The sequence below is a fragment of the Peromyscus californicus genome, unplaced genomic scaffold, assembly GCF_007827085.1.
Source record: "Peromyscus californicus insignis strain IS unplaced genomic scaffold, ASM782708v3 Scaffold_12__1_contigs__length_115047231, whole genome shotgun sequence".
Lineage (NCBI taxonomy): Eukaryota > Metazoa > Chordata > Mammalia > Rodentia > Cricetidae > Peromyscus > Peromyscus californicus.
In genome coordinates this window covers 39,485,497-39,498,057 of record NW_026294413.1, presented here as the reverse complement: position 1 = coordinate 39,498,057, position 12,561 = coordinate 39,485,497, and positions in this window count along the sequence as shown.

Below are 12,561 nucleotides of genomic sequence, written 5' to 3'. Positions count from 1 at the left end.
CACACACACACACACACACACACACACACACACACACAGAGGAGGTGAGACTATAATAACACAGTCTACCAAAATAAAGGATATGAAATCCAAATACTAGGTATTGAGTTATAGAGAAAGAATTTCAAAATTCTCCAAAGTCAAATTTTTCTCTTAGCTATGACATGGTGCTAAAGATAACAAAAAATACAATTGATTATATTAAATTTAAGAGAATATAAACTTGCTTTGCAAAGACACTTTCAGAAATTAAAAGATATATGCGATGTAATGGGAAGAACCCCTTACAATTATGTAAATTAAAGATAATATTTATTAAAGCATATAAAATATTACTGCAAATACAATGCCAAAACCAAATTTTTGAAATGCATGAAATTTTAGCATAAAGCACATAAGTGGCAAATAAGAAAATGACAAAGGAGTCAATTTATTTGGTAGCATTCAATTCCCTAAGTGTTCTCTAGAGTAGCTGAATTCTAGACTTGAAAACGGAAAACCTGGCCAGTTTACAGAAGCTGAAGAAGCAAAAGACAATTCTCCTTCTCCTCATAGCACATGCTTGCTTCTCTAAAGCTCACAGCAATAGAGTCTTGAGAAGTCTTGTTTTTTTTCCCTGCTTTAGAGTATTTGTTGTTTCCTTTTTGCTTTTTTAGAGTAGACCCACTGTTTTACAATGTTGGTGTAGTCATTAAAATGTATTTAGTACTATATTAATGAATAATATCACATTTTTCTAATACCATCAGAGTCAATATTAATCTCTAATATCATTTTATCCCTAATACATAACTGTGATGATAATGTTATCTGTATTATGTGTATGCATGGGAAACAACTTAACATGTTATTTCAGTGCTCTGTGAGATAAAGGTTTAGAACATATATTGTACACATTGACCATGGATGTAGACAACAAAGAACAACATGAAGTTTAGATGATTATAGCACTCATATTTATTCTCATATTATGTTAGAGACACACTGAGAATATATAAAGGAGAATCTGTGTACTTTACTTTATGAAATTTATTTCATGGAAAATAACAGCATTATTTTAGATATTACAGAAAAAATAACACATAAATTGCCATCTATCAAAAGCTTAGGTCTATTATAATATGGATTATAGTGTGTGTCACTTTCTTGAATACATAGCCCATATGAAAAGCAGTTCTTTCCCAACTTCAAGTCAAAGGATGTAATATGAAATAGGTTTCCAATGGATGTGCATCAAGTTCAGTTTGAAACTTGTAAAAGCTCTGAGTCTACTTGAGAGCAACTGTGAGCCACAATCACCCAAGATTACAGAAGTTTTCAAAACGTATCACAGATTGGATAATGTATGATTAATCTGTGAAGATATTTTGGAAATCTGAAATCTCTCCAACAAGTACCATTTTACAAATACACCTAATTCATTGCATTTTGAGCAACATCTGAATAAAGGAGAAAGAAATTACAATTTTCAAAAGCATCTAAAACAGAATAAAAAATATGCACAATTCCTACCAAAATAATGGAAAGAAGTATTGTTGATTCAATGTTGTAAAAAATAAACTGGAATTGACTCATGAGGATTCATATAAACTTCTAGAAGGGCCAGGCGGTGGTGGTGCATGCCTTTAATCCCAGCACTTGGGAGGCAGAGCCAGGTGGATCTTTGTGAGTTCAAGGCCAGCCTGGTCTATAGAGCAAGATCCAGGAAAGGCACAAAGCTACACAGAGAAACCCTGTCTCAAAAAAACAAAAAAAAAAATTTTTCGAGAAGGAATAGATGAACTGTCAATAAAACAATTTCATGGGGAATGGAATAGAGAAAAATATTCATACACATCTACTGAAAATGAGAATTTCTTCTCATGAGAGGCAGGGGAGAAAGCAAGAAAGAATACAGGGGTGTCAAAAACATATGCAGACTTGTTTCATAGCTGCCTATGCTAGAAGTATTCGGATAGATGTTATAGCAGAACACCCCATGTTCAAATGTATGAATAATTTTCAAATGACTTTGTCAGTAACTTGGTATAGGTTTAAAAAATAATCTCTTCTGAGAATAGAAATTGCTATTTGCTATTAGTGGTAGATGTTTGCAGTCATTTTCTATTGTGTCCTTTTAAAATAAGGTATGCTGGGCTTTCTTTGGTAGTACATACACCAAAACATGAACAATATCAAAGAGATTAGTATGTCATCTGTAGATGGATGACACTCAAATTTGTAAAGGGTTCTCTATTTTAAAATAAAATAAGAGAATTGATCCTATGTGAAGCTGAAGAGATTGTATACATATTGTACATCCATTTTATCATGGGCTAAATAACACATCACATAACAAAAATATCATGTTTTCAGTATGGTTCCTCACATCAGAAGTACAGACCTGAATAAACCATGCTCTTTGCTTTCAAGAAGTTTTCACTGCAGTGCAGAAATGGAGGAGAAAATAGAAAATTGCAATGCAATATTCATGCTAAAGTGTGGGTGGGTGAAAGCTCCAAGACTAGTGTCTGAGTCCAGACTTGAGGATAAAATAAAAATTTCACAGTGGAAATGGCATGTGAGATGATAGGTAATGATAAATACCAGCTCTTCAGTGAGCTAGCACTGGAATCACATTCTACAGTGAGTGAGAGGAATATTTAGTGGAATATAGCTAAACCAAAGGTATGATAAAGTCTACAAAACTTCTATGAAACTCATAAGTGGGAAGGTAGAGGAGCTGGGTATTTGTTGGAAAAGAAAATAGAAACTGAAGCTTTCCAGTCAATCAAGTGATTATTACTTGCAAATAGAGTCCCAATGCACTCATGAATATGGTAATAGTAATAACAATGATCATCTCCATTTTGCCTTCATCAAGTGGTTACTGAATGTCAGCTATTTGAATCCTCATGATCATCCTTCAGTTATTGCTGAGAAAACCTCATCTCCAAGACATTCCTCTGCTTAGCAGTTCAGCAAATTGTATAAAATGTTTATATTCATGTCCTGTTTGTGACTCTATCACTGAGTGGAGAGTAAGCAAATCAATTATTTGGTATACTTGATTTCTTCACCTCGGTGTTGTTAATTATAATAAAACCCAAGTCCCAAGGTTATTATGATCTTATAAGAGAATGTAGTGGAAAAGGCCTTGTAAGTAGCAATATAAGATATCTCTTTTTGGCTGGGCAGTGGTGGCGCACGCCTTTAATCCCAGCACTCGGGAGGCAGAGCCAGGCGGATCTCTGTGAGTTCGAGGCCAGCCTGGACTACCAAGTGAGTTCCAGGAAAGGCGCAAAGCTACACAGAGAAACCCTGTCTCGAAAAACAAAAAACAAAAAAAAACAAAAAAAAAAAAAAAAAAAAAAAACAGATATCTCTTTTTAGTGATACAGATAAAGGCATTCTAAATTTCCAGCCTATTTTGAATGTCAATGATGACTCGATCAGGAAAATTCAAACAGTCCAACTTCGTATTTCTAAAACAGTTCATTGATTTGTACTCACCACTGTTGGTCCACAGAACAATGTATTCATGGCAGAGGTTTCCAGAATTCGTTTTCAGGAACTCAATTTTCTATGTGCGTATAGATTGGATTGCATATAGATTTGATTGTGGAGAATTCAAAGAAGCGGGTAAGGTAGAGCCTGGGTCCTAACAACATTGTTTGAAAGCATTTTAATTTTGAACTGTTGTTATTTTTACTCAGTTGTTATATGATTTAAAATGTATTCAATTTCAGGTAATTTTTATCGATAATCCAATGCCTTCTTGATGATAGAACCACTTCTGTAAGCAGTACAGAAAGGCTCTTCATGTGTTCTGGGGAGTCTCCAACCACTGAGTATTGCTCAATCTCAGATAACAGTCAATAGTAAATATTTTTGCCTGTTTGTCAGTTTGGTCCTACTGTCTGTTTGTAACCTAATATGGCAAAAGACATGTATTCTCTCTGGATATAGTTGTTTTAGAGCAATAAGAATAAAACCATCACTGCAATAAAAGCTTTTAAAAGTTAATATTTTTTTACTAGTATAAACACAGAGGAAACATTTTTTCAGACACTATTGTTACATAATTTGTAAGAGGATTATAAAGAATACTAAAATAAGTAAAAGGTCTCTGAACGTCAGATACAAGTGGGTACAGAAGCAAAAGTACTTGGTTTACAGGGTATGGAAGAGTTGAATTTCTTTTGTTATTTGATTTACTTTATATATGCCAAGAATAAAGGAAATGAAGCTGACCACACAGATTTAGAAATGATGTAAATTCTATCATGTCTACAAGAATTTTACTTCAAATATGACAGTAATACAAGTTAAGAGTGAATTGATATGTAAATGCATCATGTAAACCGTAACTAACTCATAGAAAAAAATGGCTAAACTACTAGAAGAAACAAATATTGGAGGGAATAAAATGATCAGTGACAGAGAAATCTACAGTGGTGAAGTATTCAACACATGAAGAATATTTAGAAGTCCTATTTGTCTTTCCTCTTTAATAAAGGAAGGAGGTGGACTTTTTACTTATTCATGCTTCTAAGGATTAAGTCCAACCAAGGCAACATGCTTTGATGGCAATTGACCTCTAAGTTATACTATAAGCTCTCACTTGTTTGTGCATGAACCATCATAACATAAACATATAAACAAATACCAACACAACTGAAGGCATGGAGAAACAAATACAAGAGGTGAAGTCTTCAATAGATTTCTCTCAACAATGCATACATAGCTACAGAACCAGTCAACATGAAAGAATGAACAATGATGTCATTTTGAGATGCTAAACAGAAGCTTAACAAATATACAGTGAGATTTGTATTAATTACATTACAATTATGCATGAATTCATAACATGGAAGTCATTCTTCTTTTCCTTGACTCTTAAATTCAGGTTGCACAGAGTCTTCTGCAAAGTTCCTCAGTGAGGGGTGATTATCAAAAGGATTCATGGTAGTATTATGGATGACTTTTTTTTCTTTTATTTTATTTTACAATACAATTCAGTCCTACATATCAGCCACGGGTTCCCTTGTTTCCCCCCCTGCCCCCCTCCCCTTCCCCCCAGGACACCCCCCATTCCCACCTCCTCCAGGGCAAAGCCTCCCCTGAGGACTGAGATCAACCTGGTAGACTCAGTCCAGGCAGGTCCAGTCCCCTCCTCCCAGGCCAAGTCAAGCGATCCTGCATAGGCCCCAGGTTTCAAACAGCCAACTCATGCAATGAGCACAGGACCTGGTCCCACTGCCTGGATGCCTCCCAAACAGATCAAGCCAATCAACTGTCCCACCCATTCAGAGGGCCTGATCCAGTTGGGGGCTCCTCAGCCATTGGTTCATAGTTCATGTGTTTCCATCATTGGATGGGGTTTCTAGCATGACAATTAGGGTGTTTGGCCATCCCATCACTGTAGCTAGAGTTTTCCTGCCTGGCCCACAGTCAGGACAAATCTCTGTCACCCACCAGTCCCTCAGCTGCTCAAACCCGACCAAGTAAACACAGAGACTTATATTGGTTACAAATTGTATGGCCGTGGCAGACTTCTTGCTAACTGTCCTTACAGCTTAAATTAATCCATTTTCATTAATCTATACCTTTCCACATGGCTCGTGGCTTACCGGCATCTTCACATGCTGTTTGTCATCATGGCGGCTGGCAGTGTCTCTCTGACTCAGCCTTCCACTTCCCAGCTTTATTTTCCTCCTTGTCCTGCCTATACTTCCTGCCTAGCCAATGGCCAATCAGTGTTTTATTTATTGACCAATCAGCAACACATTTGCCATACAGAACATCCCACAGCACTTCCCCCCCCCCCCTTTTTTTTCCAAAAGGAAGGTTTTAACTTTAACAAAGTAAAAGTACATATAATTTGGGAATTTGGGCATAGCTTCTCTTACTACTTTCTGCTGGAGGGGGGCGCTGTATCTTATGGGAACACAAAGAAAATTTTAGGATTATGGAATAGTCCATGAGGCTGTATTGTCTGAGCCAGTTGCCTTCAAACCATTCTGGATGTTAGATCATCTGGGCCATGGTGTCATTGGAGACCTTTCAGGGAGTCTTGGCTGGTCAAACGTGATGTATCTTAATCTGGAACGAATCCATAGCCTCTGGCTTTCTGTGGGAACAAAAGCAGAGACTCTTTTCCAAAGCAACATATCCTTATATCCAAATTTTGAAGTCAAGGTATCTTTAAAATATACATTTTGGCATAACTCAACAGCTTTTACAATCAAATGTTTTTCTGCAGTTAAAAATCCCAAAGACAACACAATCCAGATTCTCTGTGTAATATTCATCTTTACGTGGTTTATTTTTTATATTAATTTTACTGTCTCTTTAAAGACTTTATTTTTAAAACTATGTATTTGTTTATATAACTGTATATATCACCTTTTTTTGTCTCTTTCAAGTCTACACACATTGTAAACTATTACATCTGAATCTGTCTTATTGTGAATCTATTGTTTTAAACTGCAGCATTTGTAAGACTGAAATGGCGATCTGAATCTGTCTTATTGTGAATCTATTGCTTTAAACTGCAGCAGCTGTGGCTGCTGTCTCCGCCCACCTCAGCTTCCCAACATGGCGGTGGGTGTTACGTTTTCCGCCAGCTCTGGGAGCTATCGTGGGTCTATGCTTTTATCCAAGCAGCGTGTAGCCCAAAAACCTCTTTTTTTGTTTTGTACTAGCAAAGTCTAAATCCACCAAGCAGCTTAATGTGCCACTTGCAGAGACCTCATTCCCGCCATATGGCAGGTCGAGCGCACGCCAGGAACCCATAAGTAGCTCAAACGGGCAGCTGCTGCTCATTTGAGAGAGACAATTAGGAAGCTGTTTTTAGCTCCGTTTTAGAATCTTTTTTCTCAGTTTTTAGGTGGAAACTCTTGCCAACACGTTGGGCGCCATTTGTAGCTAGAGTTTTCCTGCCTGACCCACAGTCAGGACAAATCTCTGTCACCCACCAGTCCCTCAGCCGCTCAAACCCGACCAAGTAAACACAGAGACTTATATTGGTTACAAATTGTATGGCCGTGGCAGACTTCTTGCTAACTGTCCTTACAGCTTAAATTAATCCATTTCCATTAATCTATACCTTGCCACATGGCTCGTGGCCTACCGGCATCTTCACATGCTGCTTGTCATCATGGCGGCTGGCAGTGTCTCTCTGACTCAGCCTTCCACTTCCCAGCTTTATTTTCCTCCTTGTCCTGCCTATACTTCCTGCCTAGCCAATGGCCAATCAGTGTTTTATTTATTGACCAATCAGCAACACATTTGCCATACAGAACATCCCACAGCACATCACCAGAGTAGGTCAGTTCGGGCTGTCTCTCGACCATTGCCAGCAGTCTATTGTGGGGGTATCTTTGTGGAATTCTGTGGGCCGCTCTAGCACTTTGCTTCTTCCTATTCTCATGTGGTCTTCATTTATCATGGTCTCCTATTCCTTGTTGTCCCTCTCTGTTCTTGATCCAGCTGGGATCTCCTGCTCCCCCAAGCTCTCTTTCCCTCGACCCTTGCCCTTCATTACCCCCACTCATGTCCAGGCTGTTCATGTAGATCTCTTCATTTCTCTGTCATTGGGCGATCCCCGTGTCTTTCTTGGGGTCCTGTTTTCCAGGTAGCCTCCCTGGTGATATGAGTAGCAGTCCAGTCAATGGATGACTTTTATGTAAAACCAAATCAAGGTTTTGTAGTGACCTCAAGGACACCCACAGTGCATGTGCGTGTGCGCACACACACACATACACACAGAAGAGCTGGATGAATGTCCCAGCTATTCTGAACTACTCAAATAGAGGGGATATAAATCAAACTCAAGTGGTAATTAAGTAATTGTTTTCACAGGACTTAGACAACTCATCAATAATTTTCCTTTTACAATTATTATTTTTAGTTTTTGAGATTATATTTTGATTACATAATTTTCTCCTTCCCCTTTTTTCCCTAACCTCTCTACTTTTTCTCAAATTTGTCTCATTTTCATTAAGTAAATATGTAAGTTTATGTATATGTAGATATATATTTCTAAATATGTAAGGACAATGTTCTTTGCATGATGTTCCTTGTACATGTTTTCGGGGATGATGCTTTGATAGTGGATAACCAATTAGTGTTCTCTTTCTGGGGAAGAATATCTTTTCCACTATCAATATTCCTTAATTGCATGTAGTACTTTGATAGGATCAAGGAAAGAGAAGTGGTGAGTGATATAATTATATTATATTTTCAAAAATAAAAGAAATATTTTTAAAATAATGATAGCTGATGATAGTAGATTGCTAAGAATGCATTGTTGAAAGTGATACCAAGCTACTGATTCCCATTGTGCTTTCTGGTCCAGATCAATTCAAGTACGAACAACCTCTGCCACACTTTCATAATTGCCATGCCTTTGTTATCATGACATGTCCATCATATGTATGAAAATTTCCTATCTTGACTAACAATGCTTCCTCCAAAAACAAAAGACCGTCTAACAAAGTGACACAACAACAGGAATAAGAAGTCATCTTTTGAGTTGTTGGTCAGGGCTGTCAAAGAGACATTTAAACATTACAGGCTATTTCTCTTTCCCTTGTTTCCCTTTTACCTGAGAGGTAAAAGATTTGTATGTGTGTACATTAATCCAGAAAAAGACACAGAAATATATATGTATATAATAGCTCTGTGTGTGTGTGTGTGTGTGTGTGTGTGTGTGTGTGTGTACATGAGATAATATGCATACATTTAGCACCTGACCAAAATATTTGGAAAGCAGGGCCACTAAAGATCTGTTGTTCTCTGAAGAACCGATAGTTCAGTATCAATGATTGCAGTATGAGGGAAATAAGAGTAGAAAGGAAGCATAATAGCAACTTAAGCAACAGAATAGGAGTAGTGTTGGATTATTACTGTAGTGAAGGACATGTAAACTTGGCCGTATTGATGAAAAACACTGATAGGTGTCAACACAATTTTCAGCTTGATTTCCTTTATAATTTTTCTTTTAGTTTAGATTGTAGTTCATATAATATTTAAACATGTGAATCAAGAATAGAGAGTTTGCAGCAAGGATGGATGTATGAGAAGCTTAAATTTAAAAATTCTTTTGGACTTTGGTGTACCAAGTCTGAAATATTTCAGATAATTGAAAAGTAGAAAATAGAACATTCATGCATAGTTTAAATAAAGTCTCATATAATGATCTAATTTAAATTTAATAAACCATTATTGTGGGTTAATTAAATGCCATTTGATGATTAAAGCATATTTATTTAGATTAACAAGTTTTAGATTATTTTATCACACTTTATGGCTAATTTAAGTATAATGTCAAGTATTAATATTTCATTTTATGTCCACTTTTGAATGACATAATGCATTTAAATTTTAAGATTCAATTTTTCCCTCTTTTAAACAGTGTCTTTAATCATTGGGATCCATTGTATTATTGCAAAATAAACAGAAAACATTAACTATGAGGAAGTATTAAGAAGACAGTAAAAAGGATCAACAGACAATTAAATTAATGTGAAATGTAAGTAGGTAGGTTAATTAAAAAATTAATTTTTCACTGAATCTTCCTATTTTATAATTAACATTTTAATTACAAAATACTCCTCATAAACCTCATATATTAGTTTATTTTAAAATAATAATAGCTAGCATTGACTAAACACATTTAGTTTAAGCAGTTTTTAAAGTGTATTACTTTGAAAACCATTTAATCTTTAGCATACTACTAATAATATAGCTATTACTCTGACTTTTCTTACAAAAGATGACTGAGCTTCTCAAAGAAAATTAACTAAAAGTCTATAGTCTCAATATTGTTTGCTGCTATATTATATTTTTCAAACCAGTACCTCCTAAATGATCATCAAAATAATTTTTATGGGAAAATGCTATTTGAAATTATATATATTTATGGACTACAAAGTATGAAGTACATAATTTTCTCCTTCCCTTTTATTCCCCAACCTCTCTACTTTTTCTCAAATTTATCTTTTTTTCATTATTTTCATTATGTACATATGCAAGTTTATGTGTATGTAGATATACATTTCTAAATACATAATGACAACGTTCTTTGTATGATGTTCCTTGTACATATGTTTTCAGGGATGATGCTGAACATTTATAAATAATTAAAGCATGCTAGTTAGCATATGTATCACTTCAAACATTCATCAGTAATTATGATATGAACATTTGAAATTTACTACTTTAACAATTTTAAAATATGCAGAACATTATTACAGACTATGTCAAGCATACTGTGAAATAGATACAAATGAAAAAATACATATTCTTCCCTTATAAGCAAGGTTTCATGTCCTTTAGACATCATTCTCTCCATTTTTCCTAGCTCCTTCATGCCCTGGTAACCACCATTCTGCCCTGTGTGTCTATGCTCCCAACAGTATTTGATTCCACATGTATATTATAACTTATATATACTTGCCTTTTTCTGTCTGGTTTATTTTGCTTAGCATCATATTCTCCAATTCTGTCAATCTTATAAAAAGTAAAACTTCTCTTTAGGCCTTAATAACACTTCATTATATATAAATATTAAAGCTCTTTGTCCATTTCACTGTTGGTGGACATTTAGATTAATGCCCCCCAAAAAACCACTATATTATGGTGTTGTAGTGTCCATATGGAAGCAGATGCCTCCTCAGTCTCTTGGTCTCCAGTATACATGGTAAATGTACATAGTCAGTCTGCCTGGCCATGTAGTAGAATTCTTTTTTAATTACCTCTTCTTTTCTTCCAACACAATCTTAATACTGTTTTCCATATAGGCTGTAGATTTTCATTCTCAGCAACTGTCTTTGTCTATAACCTCACCAATAGTTACCTCTCACATTTATAATAATAGCCTTTCTCACAGGTAGGAGGTGATAGTTTATTACAGCTGTACTTTGCATTTTCTTTTTTGTACATGTAATATGTCTTCCCATGTTATTTTCCTTTGGATGCCTTTTTTTTTTTTTTTTTTAAGAAATGACTATCTTGTTCGGTAATCCAAATTTTAAGCAGGTTATTTATTATCCTGCTATTGAGTTGTTTGAGCTCTTATAGTTGGTAGTAATCTGATATATAGCTAGCATTATTTCTTCTCATTCTATAGATAGTCTCATTATAGTGAAATTTATTCCTTTATTTTTTATTTGATGAAATGCCATTTTCCTACTTTTACTTTTGTTGCCTGAATATTTAGTAGCTCATCTTTAAAACAACAAACACTACACAACAACAATTATAACAACAAGAAGAAACTAAATGTATATTATAAATCCTTCCCCATGTTTTCCTAGTTTAACATGTCAAGGTCTTATTAAATCTTTGTCCATTGTTGACTGATTTTTGTATATATGGTGGGTGAGTGAGCATTCAGCTTCACTCCTTCCCATGTAGATATCAGATCCACAAATAGTGTTTGTTGAAGATTTGTCTGCTAATAGGAAGCAGCACTTAAGAACACTAAGAAATCGTAATCTGAGATTGTTTTTGCAGAAAATAAAATGGCTCTATACAACATAACACTAAGTGAGGTGACCCAAACTGAAAGATGAACACGGTGTGTTATTTCTCATGTGTAGATCCTTGCTAAAATTGATACATATGTGGATTTAGGTTTGAGTAAATGTAGGAAACATGGTAAACTAGGATAAGATCCATGAGAGGGTCAAAACAAGGTTCGAAGGCAAGGGTACAACTGAACCTTGAGTTATAAGATTGAAAGCACAATAGTGGGTACTAAAAGGTACAACTAAAAAGGGTGAGGCAGGGAACTGGGAAAAGGAGTCGGGGACATTTACCAAAATGAAGTTTCACAAAAATGACTTAAGGAAACCTGTTACTTTGTAAGCTGACTTAAAAAATAATAATAATTGTAATTGAGGAAAGCAGGGAATTAGAGAAATGGATTTCCCCCGGAAAGAACACAACAATTGGTTGGTTGACCAGTGTCAAATGATCAGCCCTAAAAACTACATACAAATAACATTATACAAACTGAGCTAGATATATTTATGAGTATATATATATATATATATATATATATATATATTATACAGATATATGAATGCAATTACAATTAATGAAAAAAGAGGCCATAAATTGGAAGGAGAGTGGAGAGAACTATATGGGAAGGTTTAGAGAGAGGAAGGGGAAGGGAGAAGTCATATTATAATCTCAAAACATAAAAATAATAAGGGCAATTAAAAACTAAATCTCCAAACCCTGTTTGCTGAGGACACCAGACACTTTGGACACAGAACTTGGAAGAATCCAGCGGGATCTGCTGTGGAAGCTGCCTACCAAAGATCTTACTCCCATAGTATCTAAAGGTTCTATGCAAACTGTCAAGAGAGAAAAGCAACTCAAAGTCCTATCCAGCTATAAAGCCACAACAATGACCAGCATGGCAAAGGCCTTAGAGACATTGCACCTAAAATTGCAATGTGGGCACTTAGAGCTTGGGGAAGATCAGTAGCCACCTAGTTGTACTTCAGGACTACTCATCAGGAGAGAATACTTACCTACCCATGTATTTGTGGTTAATGAGGTTAT